Source organism: Pogona vitticeps, chromosome 1, assembly GCF_051106095.1.
Source record: "Pogona vitticeps strain Pit_001003342236 chromosome 1, PviZW2.1, whole genome shotgun sequence".
Taxonomy (NCBI): Eukaryota; Metazoa; Chordata; class Lepidosauria; order Squamata; family Agamidae; genus Pogona; species Pogona vitticeps.
The window spans coordinates 355,808,841-355,836,386 of record NC_135783.1 but is presented as its reverse complement, the minus strand read 5'-3'; the positions used below and the strand labels follow the sequence as shown (position 1 = coordinate 355,836,386).

Below are 27,546 nucleotides of genomic sequence, written 5' to 3'. Positions count from 1 at the left end.
CCTCCAGATTCTCCTTCCCCAGCAGACAAGCTTCGGGCCAGGCTTCGGGGAAGACTTATGGCAAAAAGGTCAGAGGATCACTCGAAGGATGTCCACAGAAACATCCGTTCAACTAGCCGTGAGTACTGACAGGATGGAAAGGTTTCCAGCATCTCAAGGGGCTGTTTAACTATAAAAACAGCTCCTAGTCAGCTAGAATTTCGTGGAAGCTGTGATGATTTGTATTTTTATGTGTTACGAGAATGGGATATGTAGTCCTAAGATTGTCCCAATAGCATCCATCTTGATTTAATGTCTGTGTCTGTAGTAGGAAAATTTTACATGCTATTTCAGAGAAGCTTCGTTCTCTGGTTATCTAGTTGCTAAGGAGAGCCAGAGAGTTACATTCCTGGTAGTCATAATAATTCTGCCACAAAACATGATAACAACTCAAGCTCCCATGGGAAAGTTAGGCGGGATAAGACACCAGAGGGGTGTCCCTCCTGAGGCATCCTGGGAAGGAGAAGGGAGGAGTAGAAGTTGGGAAAAGATGGAGTTTGACTGAGAAAGGACAGACATGTGCTTTTTCCCAAAATGGATTATAACTTTTGAATGGAGCCTTGTTGCCAACATGGACTAATGGATTACAACTGGATTTTACCTTACCTGTTGGACTATGGACGGTGAAGTCTCAGGATACGTAAGAATGACTACGCTTATGCATTATCCTAGTTTAGAATGCATTTCTTGTGTTATTTTTCTAGCTGGAGTGGTGGGGGTGATCTGTCAGCCTTGATATGGAAATGTTATCATCTGAAATGCTTTACTTTAATCTGAATTCTTTTCTGAACCATATTTCTTAATAAAGCAGTAATGTTTTGGAATGGCATGCATTGGTTTCTTGAACAGACTAGCCTAGCTAATTGGCCACGAGTATTTGCTACCATATAGAGCCCAGATTAGCCTGAGTGTAAAATCATGGATTGTCTGTGTTTGTTGCTTATTCTTAACAAAGGGGATGGACTTGAGGAAGGAGTGTTAGTCAGGGCCTGGCTGAGTAACTGGGCTCATCTTAGCTAATAAGGACTGACTAATTTTCTGGAATCTCTCCATCTCTAGCACCCCCTTAATCTCCTTGGAGGTGGGGGGTGTCTTACAGAAGCAACAAGTCAAAACCTCTGTCTTGCATCCATGCTCCTACAACCTTGAACCGTGTTTTCCTGAATTCCTGACTCTGGACTCTGACCTTGGACTAAGTTGTGTGTTTGACTCTGGACTCCGACCTTGGACCACATTGTGTGTTTGACTCTGGACTCTTGACTGTGGACTGTATTCTGTGAGATGGTTGGTATCTGGATATTGGCTTTGCATTCTTAGTATTTCTGACTTTGGACTGGTTTATCGGACTTTGACTGTTGTAACCGCCGGGAACATGACAAAAATTCGCTTTGTGATGATCATGGGGAAGCGATCATCGCAAAGCCCCCATTTTCGCACAGCTGATTGGCAGTTCCAAAATGGCCACCGGGTAAACAAAATGGCCGCCCGCTGTTTTCTCTCGCTTTAGAGGCACCGAAAAAGGCCGCCGCAATGGAGGATTTTCGCATAAGGTTAGTTTTTAAGCCCATAGGAAAGCATTACTCGTGTTTTAATGAGTTTCTATGGGCTTTTTAAAATCGCTTAGCGATGAAATTGCTAAGTAGCGATTTTTGTTGCACGGATTAACATCGCTAAGCGAGGCACCACTGTATAAGATTGATGCAGTGGCAATAATGGAAACCTGGTGGGATTTTGGAGAACCAGTGGGATGCTGCAATTCCAGACCATAAACTCTACAGGAGGGATAGACAGGGAGGAGCGTGTTGGAGGTGGGGTGGCCATCAGGTCAAAGAAGGTGTAGAATCCAGCAGGTCGAACTCCATCACAGAATCACTGTGAATAAAGGAGGAGCAAACAAGCAGCCCTTCTTGGGGGACCTCCATACGCAGAGGCTTTTATGCAAACACCTGAAGCGCCTGAGCAAAGATGAGAGAGCTGGAAACATCGGGAGGGTAGATATAAGATTGATGCAGTGGCCATAACGGAATCCTGGTGGGATTTCAGAGAACTAGTGGGATATTGCAATCCCAGATGATAAAAACTAGAGGACAGGGCAGGGCGTGTTGGAGGTGGGGTGGCCATCTAGGTCAAAGGAGGGGTAGAATCCAGAAGAATGGAGATGGATAGCGGGTCGGACTCCATCACAGAATCACTGTGAATAAACTGCCAAGCCAAGGAGCAAAGAGATAGTGGGTGGGGGGCTTGCTATCATCCTCCAGATCAAAAACGTGAGGGGGAAATGTGGGGAAAAACCTGAGGAGAAAAAATTTGAAATGTGGAGAGAAATCAGGGAAGTGTCCAAAAGGGACAGGACTGGAATCATGGGGAACATTAATTCTCCTCACGTCGACTGGGCCAATGCGTGCTATGACGAAAGAGAGACGGGGTTTCTTGACATGCTAAATGACTGTGCCTTGGAGCAATTTCTCATGGAGCCCAACAGAGAGGACAGGGGACGATGGATCTATTATTGTGCGGTACTCAAGATCTGGTTAGGGACGGGAATATCACTGAGTCCCTAGAGAATAGTGACTATGCTGCCATCTTTTTCACCTTGTAGGTTGGGAGGGAGAGTGTAAAGCAAATCTCCGGACACAAAACCCCTTGATTTCCGAAAGGCAGACTTCCCTGAGACGAGGAAGCAAGTTAGAAAGAAGTTGAAAGGGAAGGGGGGGGAAGGGAAAACATCTCTCCTGAGTGCATGGAGCCTGTTTAAAACAACGGTCATAGAGGCCCAGCGGAAGTGTATACCACAAAAAAGGGAGGGTCACCAGAAAGTGTTGATAAACAAAATGTATATTTAATACTGCATATTCTAACAGCGGCGAGGATTATTTATGCACATTACTGGAAAAATGAAGGAACACCGACGGATCAAGAATTAAAAATAATTAAAAAGATATTGGACTGCACCGAAATGGACAGACTAACACTGAAAATCAAAGGAAAATAAGATACAAAATATTATCAAACATGGGACTTATTCTATCAATGGTTAGAAGGATGTTGTATAGATTAGAAGTGTAATGTGTTTAATAGCTGTTTTACAAATGATTATAAGCTGTACCCCGGTGACACGATGTTAAATCAGTATGGATGGACTTATATAATTTTTAAAAAAGGGGAAAAAAAGGGAGGGTCACCTGAGTCCAAGAAGGTGCTGGCATAGTTAATGAGCAGAGTTGGAGAGACTTTGATGGGAAAGGAGGGGTCCTTCCACAAATGCAAAACTTTCCCAAATGAGGAAAAATTACAGTGGTACTTCGACTTGTGATCGTCCTTAATTGAGAACGATTCGATTTACGAATGGCTCCATTCGCAAAATTGCTTCGACCTGCGAATGGAGCCTGGACTTACGAACCGAAAAAAAAAAACATTGCCTGCCCTCTTTTGACCTAAGTTCACTTTAGTTCAACAGAAGAAATTTTTTTTTGAAAATTCACCCCATAGTTGTAGAGAATGGATTAATTGGCTTTGCATTAGTTCCTATGGGAACCCTAATACCTCTAACTATGAACAGCGCCTCGACCTATGAATGGAAAATAGCAGATACATATTAAATGGTTTTCAATGCATTCCAATGGAAAAGTTTGATACGACTTACGAACGTTTTGACCTGCTAACTTAATTCCAATATGGATTAAATTCGCAAGTTGAGGTACCATTGTAAAAGGAACATAGACTCGCAAAATAAATGTAAGAAGATGGTACAGAAGACAAAGAAACACTTTGTGGAAGTATGGAGAGTAATATAAAGAGGAATAATGAACACCTCCGATTGGAAACATGATTAATCCGTTCTGGCTGAAAGGGGAGGGAAAAGAAAAGCAAGCTAAGCGTGCAAGACCCAGTGGTTGTAATCCTGACATCAGAGGAAGGTGAAAAATCAAAGGAGACTGAAAAGGTAGTGGTCATATAAGATGAATGGTATGAGGAAGAAAGTAGTCCTAGAGAGTTAAAGAGATAGAAGGGGAGAGAGAAATGAGAGGTGCGCATGAAAGAGAGGGAGCAACTGCCAAACCAATTGTTACATACAGCACTGATGTTACCTGTCTGTCATGGGTTTGGAGGGAAAGTTCCATCCTATGGGGAGTGGAAGGCGGGACATCAGGAGGAGGGGCTGTACTGTATAAATATGTGAAGCCTGTGTGGTGAGGGAGAGACGCTGAGAGACACTGGGATGTGACGAAGCAGCAGCTGGGAAGAAGAAGCTGTTGTGGGAGTCTGTGTGTCAGACAGGGTACTACTGTGTGTCAGAGTACCAACCTGATAGGTTCAGGTGTCTGTTGGTTAGCCAGAACTGATAGGTTCAGGGTCTGTGCTTCAAGTTAAGGGTTCTGTGTGAACCAAACTGTATGCTTGTATGAGTGAGAATAAGCCACGTTACTTTATCCTATTCACCTGATTGTTTATTTTTCCCTGTGTGTATTTAAAATAAACCTTATTCTTTTTATTGTTTAAAAATCCATCCCTGGTCTGTGTGACTTCTTATAGGGAATGGTTGGTGGCAGCTTAGTGTAACTGTGTGGCAGATCCCAGTAGGTCTGGGTTTGTCACATTGATTGGTGTCCAGCGTGTGGGATACGACTGGTCCAGTTGTCCAGTGGTCCAGCAAAGCCTTGGCAAGTGTGCCCAGAGCAAGGGGGGTCTAGTCAGGGACAGTCTGAGGCGCGTAGGTAATCTTCTAGGTGTACCTCACGGGGAGGTGCGCTAGTAGAAGAACGTGCCAACTGGGGAGACTTAGATTAAGGTGCTCTGAGGCAGCCTAGTTTTGGCGGGAAAAAGCTGAGGCAAAACTGCGTAGCAACAGCGAGCTAGCTTGCCAGCTGAGAGGCCCAGCAGAGGGGGGTAGGCTCTGACTCGATACTGTTGCAAGTTAGTGCTGAAGAACAGCAGCAATCTCTAGGGAGAGCTGGTTCTGAGGCAAAAAGGAAAAAAGTGGTCGTTTTATTTTGAGGCTTGACTTTTTAAAGCAGCCTGTTCTGAGGGGGGATTATGCCCTTGACTCGAAGCCAAGTAGCAGACATGAGTGAAGTGAAAGACCCCCAGATTGACCAAGGTTCTGAGGATGAATTTGGCTCAGTGCAGGGTGACAGCACAGGAGAGCAGAACCCAGAACTTAGAAAATTGCTCATAGCCCAACAGCATGAACTGAGGATGAGGCAATTTGAAATGGAGGAAAGGGAAAGAGAAGAAAGGGAAAGAGAGAAACAACGGCAATTTGAAATAGAGAGATTGGAAAGAGAAGAAAGATTAGAGAGAGAGAGAATGGAAATGGAGAGGGAGAGAGGGAAAATTGCTCTGGAAAAAGAAAGAATGGCCTTTGAATTAAAAAAATTGGAACTGATGAACCAGAACAATAATAACAATAGGGATTCTGAGGGAGGCCAATTGTCTAAGGCTGACCTGAAGAAATTCCCTGTGTACCACAAGGGAGATTGTCCTGAGGTGTTCTTTTCCTTAGTGGAAAGAGCGTTTGTGGACTTCTCAGTGAGGGAAACTGAGAAGATGACCATCATGCGGTCTTTAATCAGTGGTAGCCTGGCTGAGGTTTATGCCGAGATGCCTGAGGAACTGATGAAAGATTTTGCAGAGTTTAAAAAACTGGTGTTTGCCAGACATGGGATAAATGCAGAGCAGCTGAGACAAAGATTCAGGTCCCTCACAAAAAAACCAGAACAGACTTTTACCCAAGTGGGGGCCCAATTGGTGAGGCTGCTTGAGAAATGGCTATCGCAGGAGGGAACAGAGACCTATGAGCAGCTTAAAGATTTGATAGCGCTGGAACAGTTCTATTCAGTCCTGCATGGGGAATTGAAATTCCAGGTGAGGGAAAGGAAACCGAAATCTGTGGCAGCAGCCGCAGAGATTGCAGATTTTATTTCCCAAATAAGAAAGCCCTTGGGTGAGGGGAAATCTGTAGGTAAACCCAAAGAAACCTACAGCAAGTACTCTCAGGGACCAGGGAAAAGCCAGCAAGGGGGAGGGGCCCATGGTGAAGGGAAGCCCTCAGACATGAAACTAAGACCTCAGATTTTGGAGGGAAAACCAAAACAAGATGAGAGAGAATCAAAATACACCAGAAAATGTTATTTCTGTCAGGGAAAGGGTCATCTAATCTCAGATTGTGAGAAATTAAAGCAGCTAAAAGGAATGGTGCCTCAGGATTCTAGTCAGACCAAGCCAAAAGCTGTGTTCTGTGTCCAGAAAGAGCAAGGCTCAGTGTCACTGAGGGAGCCTGTTGCCATGACTACTCAGTCTGGAACAGCTACCTCTGCTGATCAGGCTGAGGAAAATGGTCCTCTCATAGAGGTAAAGCGCTGCTTGCTGATAAAAACAGATTCTCAGTTGTTTGAGACAGCAGGAGTGGACGTAGGAATACTTGACCGTCAGTATAGGGGGCTGCGGGACACTTGTTCCCAGGTAACCCTGTGCCATCCAGATATCATCCCTAGGGAGTTTATAATCCCAAATGAGAGCATGAAGGTGGCAGGGATTGAGGGGCAGGTAATCTCTCTGCCAGTAGCAGAGGTACCTGTCCACTTTCAAGGCTGGAGGGGAGATTGGCGGCTAGCGATTTCATCGACTCTGCCAGCAGCCGTGCTCGTGGGAAATGACCTGGCTGAACATGTGAAACGGGTGCTAGTGATTACACGCTCACAAGCCACCACGGGGACAGTTCAGGGGGGTAATGATGAGCCAGAGACGGAAGCAGAGGGGAGTTCAGAAGCTGTGGTGGAAACCTTAACCACAGACAGCAGATTTGGACAGGAGCAAAAGGCAGACGCCACTCTCCAAAAGTGTTTTGAACAGGTGACTGACGCCCAGCTAACACCTGAAACCCCAGTGAGATTTCTGGAGAAAAAGGGGATTTTATATAGAGAAACCCTGAGGAATATCTCAAAAGGGGGAGATGGGATCAGAAGTCAGCTGGTGGTACCTGAAAAGTATCGCCCCATGATCTTACAAAGGGGTCACTCTGACATGTTTGCTGCGCACTTAGGAGTGAACAAGACACAGCAGAGAATCACACAGAATTTCTACTGGCCTGACATAGGGAAGCAGATCAGGGAGTTCTGTAAACAATGTGATGTGTGTCAAAGGCAGGGGAATAACCGCGACAGGACCAAAGCAAAGTTGTGCCCTTTGCCTGTGATTGACACTCCGTTCAAATGCATAGGGGTGGATATTGTGGGACCTTTGCCCAAGGCCACAAAGAGGGGGAACAGGTTCATTCTAACAATTGTGGACCATGCCACAAGGTATCCTGAAGCCATACCCTTGACTAACATCGAAACTAACACAGTGGCCGATGCTTTGGTGGGGTATATGTCCAGGATGGGATTTGCCTCAGAGATAATCACAGATTTGGGCGCATCGTTCACATCAAAGCTCATGAAACGCTTATGGCAAATCTGTGGAATAAAGCACAAGGAAACCACTGCCTATCATCCTGAAAGTAATGGGTTAACTGAGAAGTTCAATGGGACTCTAATGCGCATGATTAGGGCTTACTTGGCAGAGAATCCAAACAATTGGGACCAGAAGCTGCAATCCCTTTTGTTTGCTTATCGATCAGTGCCACAAGCCAGTACCGGGTTCAGTCCATTTGAACTTTTATTTGGAAGAAGGGTGAAAGGGCCCCTTGATTTGATCAAACAAAATTGGGAGCAGATCACCCAGGATGACCCACAAGACGTTGTGACTTACATAGACACCTTGATGAATGACCTAAGGAGAAATCTAGAGCTGGCAGCAGAAAACCTGCAAGCTCAGAAGGTCAGACAGAAAACATGGTATGACCACAAAGCTAGAGAGAGGCACTTTGACCCAGGGGAGGAAGTGCTTTGGCTTAGGCCCTGCAGAAAGAATAAACTGCAGCTCAGATGGGCAGGACCATATAGGGTCATTTCCAAGATGTCAGACCTGAACTACCTAATAGAGCAGGAGGTGAACCAAGCAAGGAGGGTGGTTCATGTGAATGCCCTAAAACCCTACTACAGAGGGGAACAGAGGGTTCTATTTGCGATAAAAGCAGCTGAGAGTGAGGAAGCGGAATTACCCTTCTGGGAGGGTAGAGGGGAAGTAAAATACAACCCAGAGGAGGTAAAGATCAGTCCTGCACTCACCCAAGACCAGCAGCAAAAACTAAAAATGCTGCTTAGTAAATATCAACAGGTGTTTTCCAACAAGCCGGGGATAGTGAAGGGAGTGATGCATCGGATCCACACAGGGGATGCACCCCCGCAGGCAGTATCCCCATACCGAGTAACGGGACCCTATAGGGACAAGGTGCGGAAGGAGCTGGACGAGATGCTTAGGGAGAACATAATCGTCCCCTCTTCTAGTCCTTGGTCCTCTCCGATAGTCCTTGTGGACAAGCCTGATGGGAGCATTAGGTTTTGTGTTGATTACAGGAAATTAAACCGTGTAACCACTCCTGATGCCTACCCAATGCCCAGGCTAGACAACCTGATTGAAACCATAGGGGGTTGTCGGTTCATCTCATCATTGGACCTGGTAAAGGGATATTGGCAATTAAGAATTGATCCCAGGGATCAAGAAAAGACTGCCTTTTGCAGCCCTTTTGGTCTCTATGAGTTTCGAGTCCTGAGCTTTGGTCTCAGAAATGCACCAGCCACATTCCAAAGGCTGATGGACCAGACCTTGGCAGGGCTCAGTGACTTTACAGTGGCCTACATTGACGACATAGGGATCTTCAGTAATACCTGGGAAGATCACCTGATACACCTGGAGTTAGTGCTGCAGAGGTTAAGTGCAGCAGGGCTAACAGTAAAGGCCAGCAAGTGTCAGCTGGGTAGCCCAGAAATAAAATACTTGGGTCACATGGTAGGGGGAGGAATGATAAAACCCCTGGAGGCCAAAATAGAAGCTGTTCGTGATTGGCCTAGACCCAACACCAAGAAAAAAGTCAAATCATTTCTTGGGTTGGTGGGCTACTACAGAAAGTTCATCCCGAGGTTTAGCGAGATTGCGGCTCCGCTGACCGATCTGACGAGGAAGAAGGCTGATGACCGCATCCCGTGGACCAGCGACTGTGAGGCGGCGTTCCAGAGGTTGAAGGAGGCGTTAATCAACTATCCTGTCCTGCGTGCTCCAGACTTCGACCGGGAGTTCATCATCTACACCGATGCGTCTAACACCGGGGTAGGAGCAGTTCTGTGCCAGGAGGATGAGAATGGTGACCAGCATCCAGTGTCCTACCTGAGTAGGAAACTTCAAAAAGGTGAGAGACATTTGGCAACCGTGGAGAAGGAGTGTTTGGCCATAGTCTACGCGATCCAGAAGGCCAAGCCTTACATCTGGGGAAGACATTTTATTCTATGTACTGACCATTCACCATTGCAATGGTTAAAGACAATGAAAACCCACAATAGCAAACTTATGAGGTGGGCTTTAAACCTACAGGACTATGACTTTGAAGTGAAGGTGGTCAGAGGGTCAGTGAACTGTGTTGCTGACGCCTTATCAAGAAGACCTGAAGAATGAAGACGGCGAAAGAAACATGGACTATGTGTATATAATGGTGAACAAAAAGTTAAAATGTACCTGGTTTTTGAATTTGGTTTGTATGAATAAAGGTAAATTGATGTACTGTATATGGTAAATGGTTAAATGCCTAATTGCTATGGTTAACTTAGAGTGTAAGTATGAGTAAGTATTATATGGTATGTATAACTGTTTTTGTGTATTTTATTCAGGTTGTTTTTTGGTGAAAAGCACGTTAGCTTTCCCCCTACAAAACAACTTATAAAGAGGGGAGGTGTTACATACAGCACTGATGTTACCTGTCTGTCATGGGTTTGGAGGGAAAGTTCCATCCTATGGGGAGTGGAAGGCGGGACATCAGGAGGAGGGGCTGTACTGTATAAATATGTGAAGCCTGTGTGGTGAGGGAGAGACGCTGAGAGACACTGGGATGTGACGAAGCAGCAGCTGGGAAGAAGAAGCTGTTGTGGGAGTCTGTGTGTCAGACAGGGTACTACTGTGTGTCAGAGTACCAACCTGATAGGTTCAGGTGTCTGTTGGTTAGCCAGAACTGATAGGTTCAGGGTCTGTGCTTCAAGTTAAGGGTTCTGTGTGAACCAAACTGTATGCTTGTATGAGTGAGAATAAGCCACGTTACTTTATCCTATTCACCTGATTGTTTATTTTTCCCTGTGTGTATTTAAAATAAACCTTATTCTTTTTATTGTTTAAAAATCCATCCCTGGTCTGTGTGACTTCTTACAGGGAATGGTTGGTGGCAGCTTAGTGAAACTGTGTGGCAGATCCCAGTAGGTCTGGGTTTGTCACACCAATCATTGAAGGACTCTCACCAGTGGAATGGACTGTCCTAGTCTACCTGAGACAACGCGGTCCCGTGAAGTATGTCAACCTCTGTGGGTGTCTTCAGAGAGGAGAGAAACCTCCCGAAGGAGGTGAGACTTGGGGGCTTCGAATCTTGGCACAGCAAGAACAATTTTGGGATGAAACAAAATCTACCCTTCAAACAATACTAGACGTAGTGAGATCCCACTACCAAAAGGAAAAATTCTTCAATGAACATCTGAAGAATTATAAGAGACAGGGAATAATGAAGAAGGAAATGAGAGTGTACCGGAAGATGTGTGCCCATCAAAAGAGGAGCTGGAGGAAATTAATGGGGAAAACCTAAGAGAAACAATGTCAATCTTGGATCCGAAGAGAGTATTAAGGGAAGACAAGGGGAGAAAATCAGCAAAATTAATTTTAAAAAGCCTGGAAGATCTATTGAAGATAGACCAAATGCATAAACATCTAGTGGAGATAAATCAGATGCACACAATGGTTTCAGAGAGCATGAAAGATGGCAGAATGCTTAGAGAAACAGAAACAAAAAATGAAATAAGAGAAATAACAGAGGGAATTACTTAGAAAAATGGAAAAGATAAAATAGGAAGGGGCCCCATATTTAACTTCAGGAATTGTAAAGAAGCATATCCTTTATATTAAAAAGGAGAATTAAATTGAAATAAGGGACCTCTAACCAGGATATAGGTATCATATGGTGGCTTTTCATTTTAGATTAATTAAACTAGATATAAGGTTGGGACATGGAGCCGGAACTACTTTTATTAAGAATGTTGTTAGAAGATCTTGAGAATATTATACACTATGAAAGCAATATTATGATATTAGCCATATTATATACTAAAATACACACATGAACAGCTTGAATGTTTGAAAGATGTCTGGAATTTGGGGGGACAACTGGGAAGACACTGAGGTGTAAAAAGCAAATAATTGTAAGCAAATCATGTAACACGATGCTTGATAAGTACAAACCAAATGTAGATAGAGTGAAAAACTAATAAAATGTTTTAAAAAAGAGAGAAGCCTCAAGAAGGGGATTGGACTTGACACCCGTACTGCAGGATTATTTGTGCAGTACAGAGTGGATGGCTGAGGGAGCCCACAGATCAAGAACGGTTCGGAAAACCTCACGGTGAAAAGCCGGCTGTGTTTTAAGCCAGTTACGTATGTTATGGGACAGATCAACTACTAATCCAAGTTACAATGATCCTATTGAAATTATTGTTGGCAAAAATCCAGTTGTTGTTAATAAAACTTTATTAAATGAATCTCCTCTCGTATCTTTTCCCTCACAAAACACAGAACTGTCCAAGGAAATTGTAGAACCCGATCAGAGTGAGTGTGTGTGTGAGAGAAGCGGAGGCCAATACGGTAGAGGTGAAGAGAGTAAGGTATTGATAGAAGGGTGGGGATGTTTTTGGATGGAGAACCTGTGGATTCATATGTGGGAGAAGTTGGTGATAGCAAGAGGTGAGGTAGAAAGGTGAAGGAACCATCACTCAGCCAGGAAACCTTTCTACTGGGGCAAACGGGAGAGGACAGGATGGAGCCGAAAGATAAGGGAAGAGCAGACGCAAATAGCAGAGGAGGAAAGAGAGAAGAATGTGGAATGGAAGAACCTTCACCCACGCGGCGGTGTGGAATTGCCAAGCCAGGACAACCAATGTTTGCCTTTTATCAACAGGACCTGCCCTTGGTGAGCATGGGGTTGGGGTGAGCAGGATAGAGATTTTTAAAACAAATACACCTAAATAAGATACAAAGAAAACCATACCACCAAACACCCACCATTTTGTAATTTCACTTACCTTGCAAATGTTGGAGGGATCTGGGATTTGGTTCTTTGTCTTTGTCCCCTCCCAAAAAAAGCAAAGAGAATTCAGCTCAGTCTCGCCCCTTCCTGGGAGAAAAGAAAAATAAAAAAGATCAGCCGGGAGGCTTTATGGATAAAGCAAATCAAAAACATTTCCTTCTGAGACGTGCCTTCCTCGTGTTTCTATTGAACGGGGCTTCTTCTTCAGGCAGCAGAACAAGAGGAACAGGAAGGAAGGAAGGAAGGAAGGAAGGAAGGAAGGAAGGAAGGAAGGAAGGAAGGAAGGAAGGAAGGAAGGAAGGAAGGAAGGAAGGAAGGAAGGAAGGAAGGAAGGAAGGAAGGAGCTGATGATGAAGGAAGGAAGGAACGAAGGAAGTAAGGAAGGAGCTGATGATGAAGGAAGGGAGGGAGGGAGGGAGGGAGGGAGAAAGGACCTGATGGATGGATGGGTGGAAACTGATGATGGATAGAAGGAAGGAAGGAGCACCTCACGCTGGGATCCCAGATAAAAGCTCCACCCTCCCAGTGAGATGGGGGGGCAATAGCCGGGAACCAGAGAGCAACAGGACACGCTTCCCCTTGACACCTGCAATGAAGGCAGCAGCAAACAAGGTGGTATTTCTCCCACTATTTAATTCAAATATTTTACCCCACCTTTCTCATTACAAAGGACCCAACGCAGCTTACGTACATCATTAAAAGGCCACATATAAAAATTAAAAACAGCAAGTGTATACACGTTAAAAAGAATCAAGCCCAGGCTACACTAAAAATGGGATACAGGATCAATCTCTGGAGAAACCCTTGCACCCGCGTGATGGGGTGGACCACCAAGGGTTGGACGCGGCTTTCTGTTCTTACAGGACCTTTCGTTATTTGTGTCACCTCTAGGATGATCCCAACGCCAAGGGCCCTGTGTGTCGTGGAGTTGCCCACCCAAGGCGGGCAGAGTTCAGGTCTCGGGACTTTTCTCGCCTGCTCTTCCGACCCCGAAACCTCGCTGAGGCTTCGCTCTTCCCTTTGAGCTCCCTGCCAACGTCCCACAGGCTTGGAAAGGCGGCCACTGAGGGTGGGGTCAGTGGGGGGGTCTTGGTGTGGGCTACCCCTACCGTAAAAGAAAGCCTTTCTGTGACCCCTCGGTCTGGAAGGGACCCTCCAGAGCCATTCACTTTGCAAAAGACCTGCCCGGAGAGGGAAACTCCCCAGATCCAGAGGGGCCGGGTGGCCTTTTCCGGTCCTTCTTTCCTCCTGCCCTCTGTGTGGAAGGACCACCTGTGAGGGTTCACTTCTCTTAACCTCCCGATTCGAATAAACCACGAGGCGCTTTTAATCCAACCAACTTGTCTTCATTGATTTAACTGGGGTAAGGGTATAGAAATGTCCAACAAACTGGGTGTAAACTTCTCCTGAGGGAACAACGGTTCAGTCAGGGGTAACCAATCTTCGAAGAACGGGTTGCTTGACCGCGTCGCCCATGGACCAGCCTGAACCTGGGTAGGTTCTTCGGGCTCGTTGTCTTCAGGATCAGGGATCAACAACGGGGAGGTCTCTTCATCTCCTGTATATCCCCAGGAGGAGTATCCCTCCTCCCCCGGGTATTCCCAGGGTCCAGGTAACACCCCATCTTTCGTAGCTCTTCCATAAGCCATGCCTTCTTTTCCTCTTTCTCTCTCTCTCTACCTTTTCCCTTTCTTCCCTCAACTTACGCCTCCACTCCCTGGTCTCTGTTTCACCCCAATAAGATGTGCGTGGAGACCTTCCTCTCCTCCTTTCCTCAGCCCTTCTTTTCGGTACCCGGACCTGTTCCCATTTCCCGGTCCAGGGATCTTGCATGGATGCCCATTCCCATCCACTCACTACCTCCCCTGCTGCCGCCTCTGCTAGCTCTCTCCCCCACCCTTCCCTTCCTGCCAAAACCAGTGTCGTCCGGGTCGCTACAGTTCCAAGTCAGCCTGATGTATGACTTTGGGAGGAAAGGGCAGGGGAGCTGTCTAGACGGCACTCCTATCAGCACTTCTTGACCCGAGGTCCGGGTTCCATACCACCAGAGCCTCTTCCGGCCTCTTTCCAAAGCCCCCCCTTTTTTTGCTCCACCCCATGGAGAGCCACGAGTGGGAGGCTGGAGGGGGAATCCCTAGGCAGAAGGAGGAGCCAGGGGGCAGGTCTTTTGCACAGCCGATGGCCCTGAATGGCGCCTTCGGGACCCAAAGACCAGAAGAGTATTTTTGGCCCTCCGGGAAGAAGGGCGACATCTGTCCAAAGACCCCATGGAGGGAAAGTCCAACCCCCCCCCATCTTCTTTTCTCTCTCTCCCACTCCCACCAGCTTCTATCCTGCCTGCCTTCCTGGGAAACGTCGGTCCGGATTCCAGGAAGAACACACACAATCACACACTCACTCTCTCTCTCTCTCTCTCTCTCTCACACACACACACACACACTCATTGTGCCAGAATTCCAGCAGACGTTCTCTTAACACCCCCCCCTGGGCAGGGAAGGCGGAGGGAAGACCTCCTCCCCCCAAACCAAATTTCTCCTGCCCCCCCTCCCCCTTTGCAGATCTCACCCCCCCCATCCGCCCACCTGCGCCCCCCACCCCACCCCCACCCCAGCGCCCCACCTCCGTGACCCGGTCCCGATCCGGGAGGCGAGCCCGGCTCCTCTCTCTCTCTCTCTCTCTCTCTCTCTCTCTCTCTCTCTCTCTCTCTCTCTCTCTCTCTCTCTCTCTCTCTCTCTCTCTCTCTCTCTGGGCGGGAAGGAAGAGGCGGGCGGCCCAGGGGGTTCCCGTTTCCGGTTCCCGTTCGGGGGAGGGGGGAGGAGGAGGAGGAGAGGGCGGGGCTTCCCTCCCCTTCGGAGCTCTCGAGGCCCCTCCCACGAAGGGCGGGGGGGAAAAGGGGGGAGAAACAAAGCGAGCGGGGGGGGGGCTGAGGGGGTGGAAGGGCCTCCAAAGGCTGCCAGGAGGGAAAGGGGCGCCCTCTAGAGGGAGGAGAGGCTCAGACGAGACACGGAAGTCGCGTGTCGCCAACCCGGGTTCACCGAGAGAGGCGGGAAGGCAGAGGAGAGGAGACCCATCCGCGCAGAGCCTTTCCTTTCCTGCACCTGGAGTCAAAGAGCGCTCCTAGGCAGGCAGGCAGGGATCGGGGCCGCCTCTCCTCCCCGAGGGAGACCCACCACCGACCGCCCAGAAGAGAAAGGAGGATCCATCATCATCTCCTTCCATCATCTGCCAAGGACTCTTCCCCCTTTGTGGACCAGAGCACCTGCCAGGCCCTCCTGCCTTCCTCGGCCTCCCAGAGTCGGGTCAGGTTCATGTCGGTCGCTTCGGTGACCCTGTTCGGGAACCGATTAAGTTCGCAGGTCGAGGCACGACTGTCACTTTGGGAGACGCAGGTCTTTCTAAGGAATGACGTCAGAATCATAAAACTGCAATAGATCTTTCACAACCCCAAGAAGCTCAATCACAGGGGATTGATGGGTGGGGGGGGGCAGAGTGTTTCCCCCCCCCCCGTTCTCCATCCATGCGCTCTGTCGTGCTGGGCACGAGGCTGCTTTAATCCAACTGCCACAGAAGATTGTTTTGGCTCTTTCCCTCTCCTCTTTCCTCCCCACCTGTGTGGCATCTATGGTCGCCCCCTTCCAAGTGGCCCTCCATGGGGTGGAGCTGACCCATAGAAAACCTCCCTTATAAGCCTATCAAGGGGAGGAAAGTACTGTATTGAGGGACTGTCTTTACCACTCCCAGCTCCCCCCCCCCCTTGTAGTTCCCCGTTGGGGAAGTGGGGATTTGAACCCTGCTCTCCAGGGTCCCAGTCGGGTCATTCTCTCCACTCCCCCATACTGGGCACCACGGTGTCCCTCTGAGGTGACCAGGAGGGCTCCACTCCACGCGCCCCCCCCTCACCCACCTCCGCTTCCTTTTCCTTCCATCTCTGGAAGGCCAGGATGGGACCCCCAGTCCCTCCCTCCCTCCCTCCCTCCCTCCCTCCCTCCCTCCCCCCTTTCCTTGACGGCTGTTTAAGGGGGTGCTTCCTCCCTGGTCCTCTCAACCCCCCCACCTTCTGCCCAGGGTCCCCTGTTTTGTGCCCTCGGATGGCCAGGCAACCTCTCGCAGAAGGGTCCGGCTGCTCTCCTTTCTCACGGTCAGGGGAGGAGCATTTGACACTCCTGCCCTTCTAACGTGTGGGTGCTCTTAGGGGTCTGGACGGCGGCGCTTCTGCCTGGAGGCACAGGACGGGCAGAAGGATCAAGTCCTCCTTGGGGGGTCCTCTGTCCTTGGGGGGGGGAGTCAGAACCCTGGGGAAATAGAGAGAGGGGCCCAACGCCTGGCTCTGCCAATCGAGACCATGGCTTCTCCTGGGTGCCGGCTTGACCTCCAAAGCCAGGCCTCCCCCCTCTAGCCCTGTCTTTTGGGGGACAGGAGCAGAAACCAAAGGGCCTTCATCAATTCCCCCCCCCCCAAGTAGGAGGAGGATCGGGAGGTGGAACTTTTTCTCTGGGGAAAAGAAGCTGCTCCTGCCCTCAATGGGGGCACGAAGTGCTGAGAGGACGAAGGAAGAGCGTGGGGAAGTCACAGAGAAAACCCCACGTGTGGCCCTCCATTATTCCACAGAGGCCGCCCCATGCGATGAATTAGGGTGGGGGTCGCTAGCACCCTGGGCAAGGCCAGCCTTCCTCCCTGGACCCACGGACCGGCCATTGCTACTGCTGCTGCTTTCCAAAGCATGCCCTCCTCCTCCCTCCCTTCACCAGAGGAGCACCGCCCCAGGAACCTTCCTCCCCCTCTTCCTCCATCATCAAATCCTGCCAGACTAATCTGATCTCATTGTTTGATTGAGTAACCTCCCTGATAGAGAGAATACAGTGGTGCTTCCGTTTAATGACGAATCCACATAGCGATGGCTTTTTTGCGATCGCTTTTGTGATCGCATTGCGATGTTGCCTATGGGGAAAAATCGCTTTGCGATTTTTCCCCATAGGCCCCATTTTCCCCCAGCTAAGTGGCGTGAGCCTTCGCGCGGAAGGCTCTCAGCGCGGCAGCAGCAGGGTAGGGGGTGTCCGGATGCCCTCCAGGCGAATCACTGAAAGGCATCCTGATCCCCCCCTGCCGCTGCCGCCACTTGGATCCGCGCCACGGCCGGTTTCCCAGCCATGCTCAGACTCCCGGGAGTCCGACCGTGGCTGGGGTAGCCGGGTGCAACGTGGATCCCGGCAGCGGGGGCAGGGTGGGAGGGATCTGGATGCATTTCAGGCATCCCGGGCTTGAATCCACGCCGCGCCTGGCTACCCCAGCCATGCTCAGACTCCCGGGAGTCCGGGCATGGCTGGGAGACCAGCTGCGGCATGGATCCAAGCGGCGGTGGCGGCGGCAGGTTGGGGGGGATCCGGATGCCTTTCAGTGCTTCTCCTGGAGGGCATCTGGACACCTCCTACCCTGCTGCCGCCGCGCTGAGAGCCTTCCAAGCTCTCAAGGGGCTTTCTCCAATGTCGGGGTGGCCCTTTGAGAGCTCGGAAGGCAAATGTCGGCAGTCGGCGGTGGCTTCGGGGTCCTTCCAAGGCCGCTGCCGACCGCCGGCACTTTTTCCCCAGCTGAGCCACCTCGGGGGCTCCCGCTCAGCTCGGGGAAAACGCCCCCTCCAAAGGGGAATGCCTGCGGTGGCCTCGGAAGGACCCTTCAGAAGGGTCCTTCCAAGGCCACTGCAGGCGTTTTCCCCCAGCTGAGTGGGAGCTCCCGCCGCTCTTCTTCTTTAGTCATTTAGTCGTGTCCGACTCTTCATGACCCCATGGACCAGAGCACGCCAGGCCATCCTGTCTTCCACTGCCTCCTGGAGTTGGGTCAAATTCATGTTGGTCACTTCGATGACACTGTCCAACCATCTCATCCTCTGTCGTCCCCTTCTCCTCTTGTCCTCACACTTTCCTAACATCAGGGTCTTTTCCAGGGAGTCCTCTCTTCTCATGAGATGGCCAAAGTATTGGAGCCTCAGCTTCAGGATCCGTCCTTCCAGGGAGCACTCAGGCCTGATTTCGTTCAGAATGGATTGGTTTGTTCTCCTTGCAGTCCAGGGGACTCTCAAGAGTCTCCTCCAGCACCACATGGGCATGGCCCCATTTTCAGCCAGCTGATCAGCGGTTCCAAAATGGCCACCGACTGTGTTGCCTCGCTTTAGAGGCACTGAAAATGGCTGCCCCTATGGAGGATTTTCACTTAGCAGTGAGTTCCCCCCCATAGGAACACATTAAACAGGGTTTAATGCGTTCCTATGGGTTTTTTGCCCCATATAGCGATGAATCCGGATAACGACGATTTATCCAGAATGGATTATCGTCGCTATGCGGGGCAGCACTGTAGTGTAGACATCCTATATCTTGACTTCTCCAATGGTTTTGTTAAAGTGTCCCATGATATTTTGATTAGCCAGAAAACTAGATGCGAGCTGGGTTGTACAGCTGCAGGCTATTGAATTGTACTCAGAGGGTGAATTTTTTATTGATTGATTGATTTTATTTTATTTTATTTATATGCCACCACTTACCCAAAGGTTTCTGGGCGGCTTACAATAATTAATGCTACTCTTTATTGTTAGCATTGCTATGATAATGCTAACAATAGAAATGCTATGCTTATGCAACAAACAGATTTTTTATAAAACTTTTTTCCAATAGAAAATGTAATCTTAAAACTGAGGATTGGTCTCTTGAACAGCAAATGGTAAGCCTAAATTCCAGAAGGTGGAAAGGCCACAAGATTGCTACTAGACAGAGTCCTACCTCACTGAGCTGTTGTGGATTCTAAGGAATCACAAAGCCCAGGTGTCTGTACTTGTAAAGTACAAAGTTACGAGCTAAGTGAGCACAAGGTGTTCTTTTTAGGTCAGACTTGCTGGAAGAGATTCATGCTATGCTCTGCTGGGCTTGTAGGACTCAGCCCAGCGTAAAAAGGGGTAGATAAAGGCCTGGAAACTCTCGGACCACCTGCCCACTGGATCCTTTAGGGGACCGTGTGCATGACACGAGTCTCCCCTGTGTCCTGGAACTGGTGAGGCCTCACCTTGAGGACCATGCCCACTTCTGGACACTGCACTTCAAAAAGGACGCTGACAAACTGGAATCAAATTCAGAGGAGGGCAACAAGGATGGTTAAGGGACCAGAAACCAAGCCCTACGAGGAAGGACTGTAAAAACTGGGCATGTTTACCCTTGAGAACAGAAGAGTGAGGGGAGATAATAGGATAGCACTTTTCAAATACAGTGGTGCCTCGCATTGCTGCATCTGTGCAGCAAAAATTACTGCTAAGCGATTTCATCGCAATGCAATATTAAAAAGTCCATAGAAACACATTGAAACCCCTTCAATGCGTTTCTATGGGCTTAAAATTAACCTTTAAGCGAAGATCCTCCATAGTGCCGCCATTTTCGGTGCCTCTAAAGCGAGGAATCCGTCCCAGAAAACAGCGAGTAGCCATTTTGTTTACCTGGCGGCCATTTTGAAACTGCCGATTAGCTGTTAAAAAATCATCACTTTGCGATGATTGGTCAGCGAAACAGGGAACCGATCATCACAAAGCGAAATTCCCCCATAGAGAACATCACAAAGCGATCGCTTTTGCGATCACAAAAAGTTCATCGGCATGCGGTTTTGTCGCTAAATGGAGCACCCGATAAACGAGACATCGTTGTATTTGAAAGGCTGTCATCCAGAGGAGGGGCAGGATCTGTTGTCAATCATCCCAGAGTGCAGGACTCGCAAGTTACAGGAAGCCAGGTTTCAACTGAATATCTGAAAAAAAAACTTTCTAACTTTCTAACTGTTAGAGAAGTATGGCAACAGAACAAGTGACCTCAAGGGGAGTAGGGGACATTTTGTTGCTTCTTCTTTCCTGTGGAAACCAGCACAAAACTGAATGAGCTCCTTATGTCTTCTTAACTTATCAGGAGCTCTGAAAAAAACTCTTTCCACATTCCATGTATTTCTGTGGTTTCCCCCCAGTGTGAGTTCTGTGATGTAACCTAAGATATCTGTGATGCTCTACCCAGTGTTCCCTGTTTGTTTTCCCCAAAACACAGGTTCACTTTCTGGACACGTTTACTCTTTCTTCCGCTACCACCAGTGGATCTCTCATCCACACAGCACCATATATGCATCAGACACATCCTGCCAATATGACTTGTTTATTTATTTTTTGGTTTTTAAATCACAGATGTTCTTTTATTATTGTTGAGGATCACTCATTACACTTCTTAAATTTGATTACACGTTTGGTTATTCAGGTGTTGTATTTACTTATGCACATTAATCAACTCATTAATATTCTCTGACTATCTGCTAAGCTTTACTATTCCTTTTATCTCCTTCACATTCTCCCTAACTCTCCAACTTTCCAATTCTCTCCTCTTAACCTTTCAGTTCTCCTCTCTGACTGCCTCCCCCTCTCTCTAACTGTCCCCTTGCCTCCGCTCCTCCCGTCTTCTCATAAGCTCCTGCACTTGAGCTTCAGCTATGATAGACAGGAGAGACGTGGGCATTCTGCCACATACCTCCCCCCTAGGAAAAGTTTGCTTCATGGGGGAAACCTTATAATAGTTTACCCTCATGAACAACGTGTGAAGCAACAACCAATTTATCTCAAACATATGATTATCAGTTACTCTTTTGAGCAATACTTGTATTCTTACTCTTTTATACAGTATCTAAGCATACTTGTTATTATTGATTACTCTTTAACACAATTAACATTATCACTTTAAAGAAGTAACCTTAGCATTACTTGAATTTTAATACAAGTATACAAATTTTTCTTTCTACTTACTATTAATTCATATAGAAATTACATTTTTAATTACCTCATACTTATACATAACTAGAACATTTTATATAACATTAAAAGTTACATCTTATTTCTTCTCCATCTGTCAGATAGCGCACTGGCCACCACGTTTTCGGTTCCTTTCACACTCCGAATCTCAAAATCAAAGTCCTGCAGAAGTAGGGCCCATCTCATCAGCATGTTGTTATTTGCCCTTACAATTTTCAGCCACAGAACTGGGGGATGATCAGTGCAAAGTATAGTAGTAATGGATACCTTTATTGGCGTAATAAATACATACAAACATACAAAGGGTACAGAGTGCAGCTTATGGAAACAGCCCCTAAAACACTAAAACTATAAATTGAGTTCTCGGGCTGTATTAGTTTTAATTATATCCAACAGAAATTTGCCGAGTGAATTCAGAGAATTCTCATCGGTTCGCTGTAATATTGAACTTAAATAGGCTTCATCGGTAAGCCAGGGCTTTCGTTGTGGTAAAGAAGCAAAAAATTGGTCCCTCGCAGCCAAATGAAATGGGCAGTGGAAAAAGATGTGGGGTAACATCTCTACAACATTCATCGCACAGGGGCATAGTCTGTTATTGAAGGGAGCATTGTTAAATCGGCCCGTTAGCACCACCGAGGGGATTGAATTACAGCGGGCCAAAGAAATCGCCCTTCTAATTTCGGGATTATACAGTGTAGAGATATAAATCGGTGGGCTGCCTACCACCAAGGGGAGATTCCAGAACAAAGGTGAACAAGATCTATTAGCGGCTCTTAATAAGTCTTGTGAGTTGATGTCAGCCAATCTTTGTTTGACAGTTCTTAGGGCAGCCTGGAACGAGAGAGATCCTAAGATGTCCGGGTCTAAACCGATCTGTTTGATCTTCCTTAGCCAACCATCAACGGGGGGGGGGGGCAGCTATCTTTTTTTAGGTGATAAAGTAGGGTTGTTTGAGAGGTGTCAAAATACATTCTTAGCCAGTATTTGCAAGTTCTATACCAAGCAACATCCTTGACTGGAAGTTGTCCCGTTTCGAGACATAAAGCCTCACAGGGGACGCAGTTTGGCATAGCCATGATTCTTCTCAAAAAAGCTGATTGGAAACTTTCAAGTGATTTATGATAAGCATTGATCCAAATAGGAATACCATAAAGAGCTTGAGAAATAGATTTAGCATTGAATATTTTGAGGGCTGCCGGAATTAGGCGGCCCCCTTTATTATAGAAGAATCTGGAAATTGCCATTGAGGATGTTTTGGCTGTCGCTTGTGCCATATTGCGATGACCCACCCAGGCACTGTCGGCTGAGAATAATAATCCCAAATATTTAAAGGTCCTCACCTGTTCAATTGAATGTCGTTTGAAGATCCATTTATATATTTTACGGGACTTATAAAAGACTAAAATTTTCGATTTCAGGTAGTTTAGTTGAAGTTTGTTGATGGATAAATAGTCCAGACATTTGTTTATTAGTCTTTTTAAGCCCAGCCGAGAGCGCGAAAGAAGTACAGCATCATCGGCATATAAAAGGATTGAAATCTTATGATCTCCAAGAGTTGGAAAATGGCCGTCCATGGTTAATAGTTCTGGAGCCAGGTCGTTTAAGAACAGGTTAAATAAGGTCGGAGCCAGTGGGCATCCTTGCTTGACTCCCTTGTTTGTAGGGATCTCTTCGGTAAGGAGGCCATCCCAAGAACATCTTATTCTGCAAGAGGTGTTAGAGTACAGTTGCCTGATGGGATTAATCAGATTAGAAGGAATTCCGGTTCTCTCCAGCTTGGACCAGAGTAACTGCCTGTCAACACTGTCAAAGGCAGCTTTTAAGTCAAGGAAAGCTACAAATAATTTTGAGTTGGCTTTTATGGAATACTTATAAGCAAGATGGGACAGGACAGCACAGTGGTCCAAGGTGGAGTGGCCTGGTCTAAACCCAATCTGTTCAATGCCTAGGATGTTATTCTGGGTGATCCAAGTATTAAGATGGACCAAGAGATAATTGGCATACAACTTGCTTACTATTGAGAGGAGGCTAAATGTCCTGTAATTCTCCGGGAGACAAGGGTCCCCTTTTTTGTATATAGGGGCAACGATGGCTTGCCTCCAGGATTCTGGAAGAATTCCACTGGCAATTGCCGTTGAAAAAAGTCCTGCCAGAATAGGGGCCCAGAAATCAGGGTTGGATTTCAACCATTCTCCCATAATCATATCAGGACCAGCCGCCTTACCAGTCTTGAGTGAGGCGATTAGGACTTTAATTTCTGAAGTAGACACTTGCGGCCAATTCGGGGTGGCAAATAGTTCGGAAGCCTCTACGGACGAAGAGGCTGTGTTGTCAAAAAAGAGGTTTGAGAAGTGCAATTTCCAGTCATAGACAGGGACTGCCTTGGGATCGTGACCTTTCGCTTTGAAAGACCCATTCGCTAACGCCCAGAAGGAGCGAGGGTTAAAGTGAATTGTGGCCTGATAAAGTTTATCCCATAGCGCTTTCTCATATTTGATCTTCTTACATTTGGCTAACATGTTCAGATGGAGGTTTAAAGAGAAATATTCTTTAAGAGCCTGCTGAGAGTTTAGTTGCCTAAACTTTTTAAAACAACTTCTGGCCGCCCTTTTGTATTGTTGGCATTCATAGTCAAACCAGGTCGGGTTGCCCTGGCGTAGAGCAGAACGTGAGGCGTTTACAGGCAGCGCTAGATTAGAGGTGATGCGCTCTATTAGTTGGTTGTACAACCTTACCACTTCCAATGGGAAATTCGCCAAAAGCATGGCGGAGCTGAGTGCAAAAAAGTTAGGCTCCTCCAAGAGGAGGGCCAATTTTGACTGGGTTAGCTTGTCCCACCGAAATTTGGGGGAACAGGACTGTACCTTGACAACCTCAGCCGTTTTGCCCTTACTCGCAGGGGAGACACTCAGACTAAGTTGGAGAGGAAGGTGGTCACTCAGTTTAAACGCATCCACTGCGAAGTCAGATACTCTAGCAAGTAACGATGGGGACACTAAGACATAATCGATTACGCTGCAGCCTGCCTCGGAGATAAAGGTGAATTCCTTGGCCTGCTCAAATGAAACAAGTCCATTAAGCCAAAGAAGATTTTGTTGAATACTGAAGTTGACAAGAGAAATACCTGCGGAATTATATTTTTTATCTTTAGAGGCTCTAGGCCAGCTATAATAGAATGGCAGCTCGGGTAATGATCCTCCGTTCGGAGTCTTTTTGAGAATTTCAAGGGCATCGCCTACCCTAGCATTAAAATCTGCACCTATAATAAAGTTGGCCTGAGGGTATTTGGTAGACAGGTCAACTACGGTCTGTTCAAGATACTCCCACATCTGCAAGGAGGTATGTTTATAGGAATTCAGAGGAAAATAAATATTCATAATCAGTATTGAGAGGTTCTTAACTAGTACACAAACAGCCAGAAGGCTACTGTTTTTTTGGGAGGACAATACCATCTCAGCTTTCATAGATCTTTTTGTCAGGATCGCAAGGCCGGCAATCATACGGCCATGCTTTTCCCGACGGAAGGCTGGCAAGGTAAAACTTTGGTAATCAGAGAGTATTATTGCCTTGTCTGTCCAAGTCTCTTGGAGACAAAGAATGTCATGTTGCCTTAAGTACTCAAGAAATTCCAAATTGTGCTTTTTCTTAGGCCAGCCCGCCACATTCCAGGACAGAAATTTCAGAATACCCTTGTCAGGGGGGGCATCAGGTGGAGACAGCGGCCTACAGCCTAGTCAAGGTTGGGCCGCGGGAGAGATGGGGACCGTTGGATCGAGGTCTGGTAATTCCATAAGTAAGGTGTTTGTTAGAGGTTCGTTCCCGATATCTTGAAGTTGCTTCATAGACATCGGCTTCTCAAAGCACGGGTCCAAGAGAATGGGGTTGTCTTGGGGTCCGAAGTTGGGGGGGGTCTTTGTCCTGGGCCTCAGATTCATCACAGGCAGGGGCTTTCTTTTCTGGGGTGATAGAAGATGGAGTTGGTCGAGGAGATGGGTTACCCCTGTTGTTCGCCTCCACATTGTCAGACAGACTGGCAGCTTGAAGAGAATGGGTAGTCTGTCCAGTAGAAAGAGGCTGATGGATAGGGATTGGTCTTAAATGGTGCACTGAAGTAGATTTGATGTCACGACGATCCAGAACCGATGACTGTTCAGCGGGAGGTTCTGACAGATGTAAGGAAATGTTGGCTCCGTCTTTCTTAGACTTCATCGTAAATCGCAGGTGCCCACTCACCTGCTTGAAGACTCTCTGGACCCCAATATTGTAGGCGAGCAGTTTATTTTTCTTTCTAAAGATTCTGTTACATAAATCCTGGGTTTTCATTGTAAGAAAAAGCCGTTTATACCCTTTGACTGTTGGTAAATAGTAGAAACGCTCTAGATCCAGTACATCTATATTAAAACCCAAAAGTAGAGATAGTGATTTAGCAATTCTGGGCTTGTTGGACCATTGTCGGGCGTCACTGCCTGGAAACGTCAAGAGCGCATCTCTGGAAGACCAGATCAGCTGGGTTTTTTTATTGTTGACTTTGTTATCGTCCTCCTTCGACACAGCTGTCAGTCTGACGTTAGAAGGTTCAGAAAGGCCAGCAGGAGTGGCTTGGTTATGTAGATTAGCAGCCGGGGGAGTGCTCTTCAACAAATCACCACCAGAGGGACATGGTCTCTGACATCCAGCCATTTTCACCCCATGTGTTAGGATTGAGGCAATTTGCTTTTCAATTGAGCAGTCTTTCCAGTAATACCAAAAAAGCACGGGCTGCAATCAAGCATGAATCACCGAACTTTTGCTTGAGAGACTGGGGAATTTCCGCAAGGGGGCTTTGCGGCAGTGATGGAGTGTCGGACACTGCCAGATATTCGCGTAAAAAGGATAAAAATGTTCATTCAGCCCTTCCTTCACATTTGGAGGTTGACCGGAACCCTCCTCCTCAGAGACAAGAGAAATATTTGAGATATTTGAAGGAGTGTCTTTAGCAGCCGATAAGCCCGTTGAATCCGGGGGGGCATTGCTTGCCTCCCGAAGAAGCGAGGAACTCAGTGACATTGGAGCATGGGCAGGTGAGAGCAGCTCTTGGGGCGGCTGCAAAAATGAATCGATGTGGGATTGCACCGCCAGGTCCTGACGCTGTTTTTTTGGCTTCTTAAATGCTTTCCCTTTTTTATGGTCTTTAGAAGGGCTAGTCCTCCTTCTTTTGGCTCTCAAAACCGAAAACATATTGTTGACGGGAGGTAATAAATAGACAGAGATAGTAGACGGCAAAAGATAGTAAACAGCAAAGCTTACTGCTGGGTCGCCATCTTCCCTCCTCAAAATCAAAGTCCTGCAGAAGTAGGGCCCATCTTATCAGCATGTTGTTATTTGCCCTTACAGTTCTCAGCCACAGAAGGGGGGAATGATCAGTGCAAAGTATAAAATGTCTTCCCCACATGTATAGCCTGAGTTTCTGCAATGACCATACGATTGCTAGACACTCCTGTTAAATTGTGGACAAATTTATTTATTTATTTATTTATTTATTTATTTATTTATTTATTTATTTATTTATTTATTTTATTTACAATATTTTTTTAGCTGCACCATTGCCAGTGGCTTCTGGGCGGCATACAACATTAAAATTTAAAAACATTAAAACATTTTAAGATAAAGTATAAAATTACATATATTAAATTTTTTCTTAAAATGGCTCTCTCCCACCTGCAGTTTCTTATTGAGGTAAGTTACCGGATGATGGTTTCTCTTGTCATCTGCCTGGGTCAGCACAGCTCCCAACCCAATGTTGGACGAATCCATGAAGACCGCTGAACTCTCTCTGGAAATCTGGAGCTCTCATGACACGACCGGTAATCAACGCAGTCTTCAACTTATTAAAGTTGCAGTCCTCGCAGTCACCCGTCCACTGGATCTTTTCAGTTTTTCTTTTGTGTGTCAAATCAGATAAAGGGGCGGCTATCTCACTGAAATTTTGTATAAAGCAACAATGATAGCAAACTAACCCTAAGAATGATCTAACTTTTTTCTTGGATGTTGGTCTAGGCCAATTACTGATTACTGTTACATAACAGCACTGATGTTACCTGTCTGTCATGGGTTTGGAGGGAAAGTTCCATCCTATGGAGAGTGGAAGGCGGGACATCAGGAGGAGGGGCTGTACTGTATAAATATGTGAAGCGTGTGTGGAGAGTTTATGAGACACTGAGAGACACTGGGAGGTGACGAAGCAGCAGCTGGGAAGAAGAAGCTGTTGTGGGAGTCTGTGTGTCAGACAGGGTACTTCTGTGTGTCAGAGTACCAACCTGATAGGTTCAGGTGTCTGTTGGTTAGCCAGAACTGATAGGTTCAGGGTCTGTGCTTTAAGTTAAGGGTTCTGGGTGAACCAAACTGTATGCTTGTATGAGTGAGAATAAGCCACGTTACTTTATCCTATTCACCTGATTGTTTATTTTTCCCTGTGTGTATTTAAAATAAACCTTATTCTTTTTATTGT

The 27,546-nt window shown here is 47.0% G+C and overlaps 2 protein-coding genes across 5 annotated transcripts in view; both read right to left on the bottom strand.

The window, feature by feature from the left end:
- LOC140706082 (uncharacterized) overlaps positions 1–27,546 on the bottom strand; it is a 276,919-nt gene that overhangs the window by 7,701 nt on the left and 241,672 nt on the right. For 2 of the 4 annotated variants that reach the window (XM_078384440.1, XM_078384444.1), the window contains one exon: positions 12,243–12,334. The exons of 1 other annotated variant lie outside the window; for it this stretch is intronic. The gene's annotated coding sequence lies outside the window, so the exon portion shown is untranslated. Of the gene's footprint in view, positions 1–12,242; positions 12,335–14,866; positions 15,010–27,546 lie in introns of those variants that run through there. One more of the 4 variants, XM_078384441.1, reaches the window with a different exon arrangement.
- LOC144586363 (uncharacterized) overlaps positions 1–27,546 on the bottom strand; it is a 222,623-nt gene that overhangs the window by 7,701 nt on the left and 187,376 nt on the right. The window lies entirely within an intron of this gene.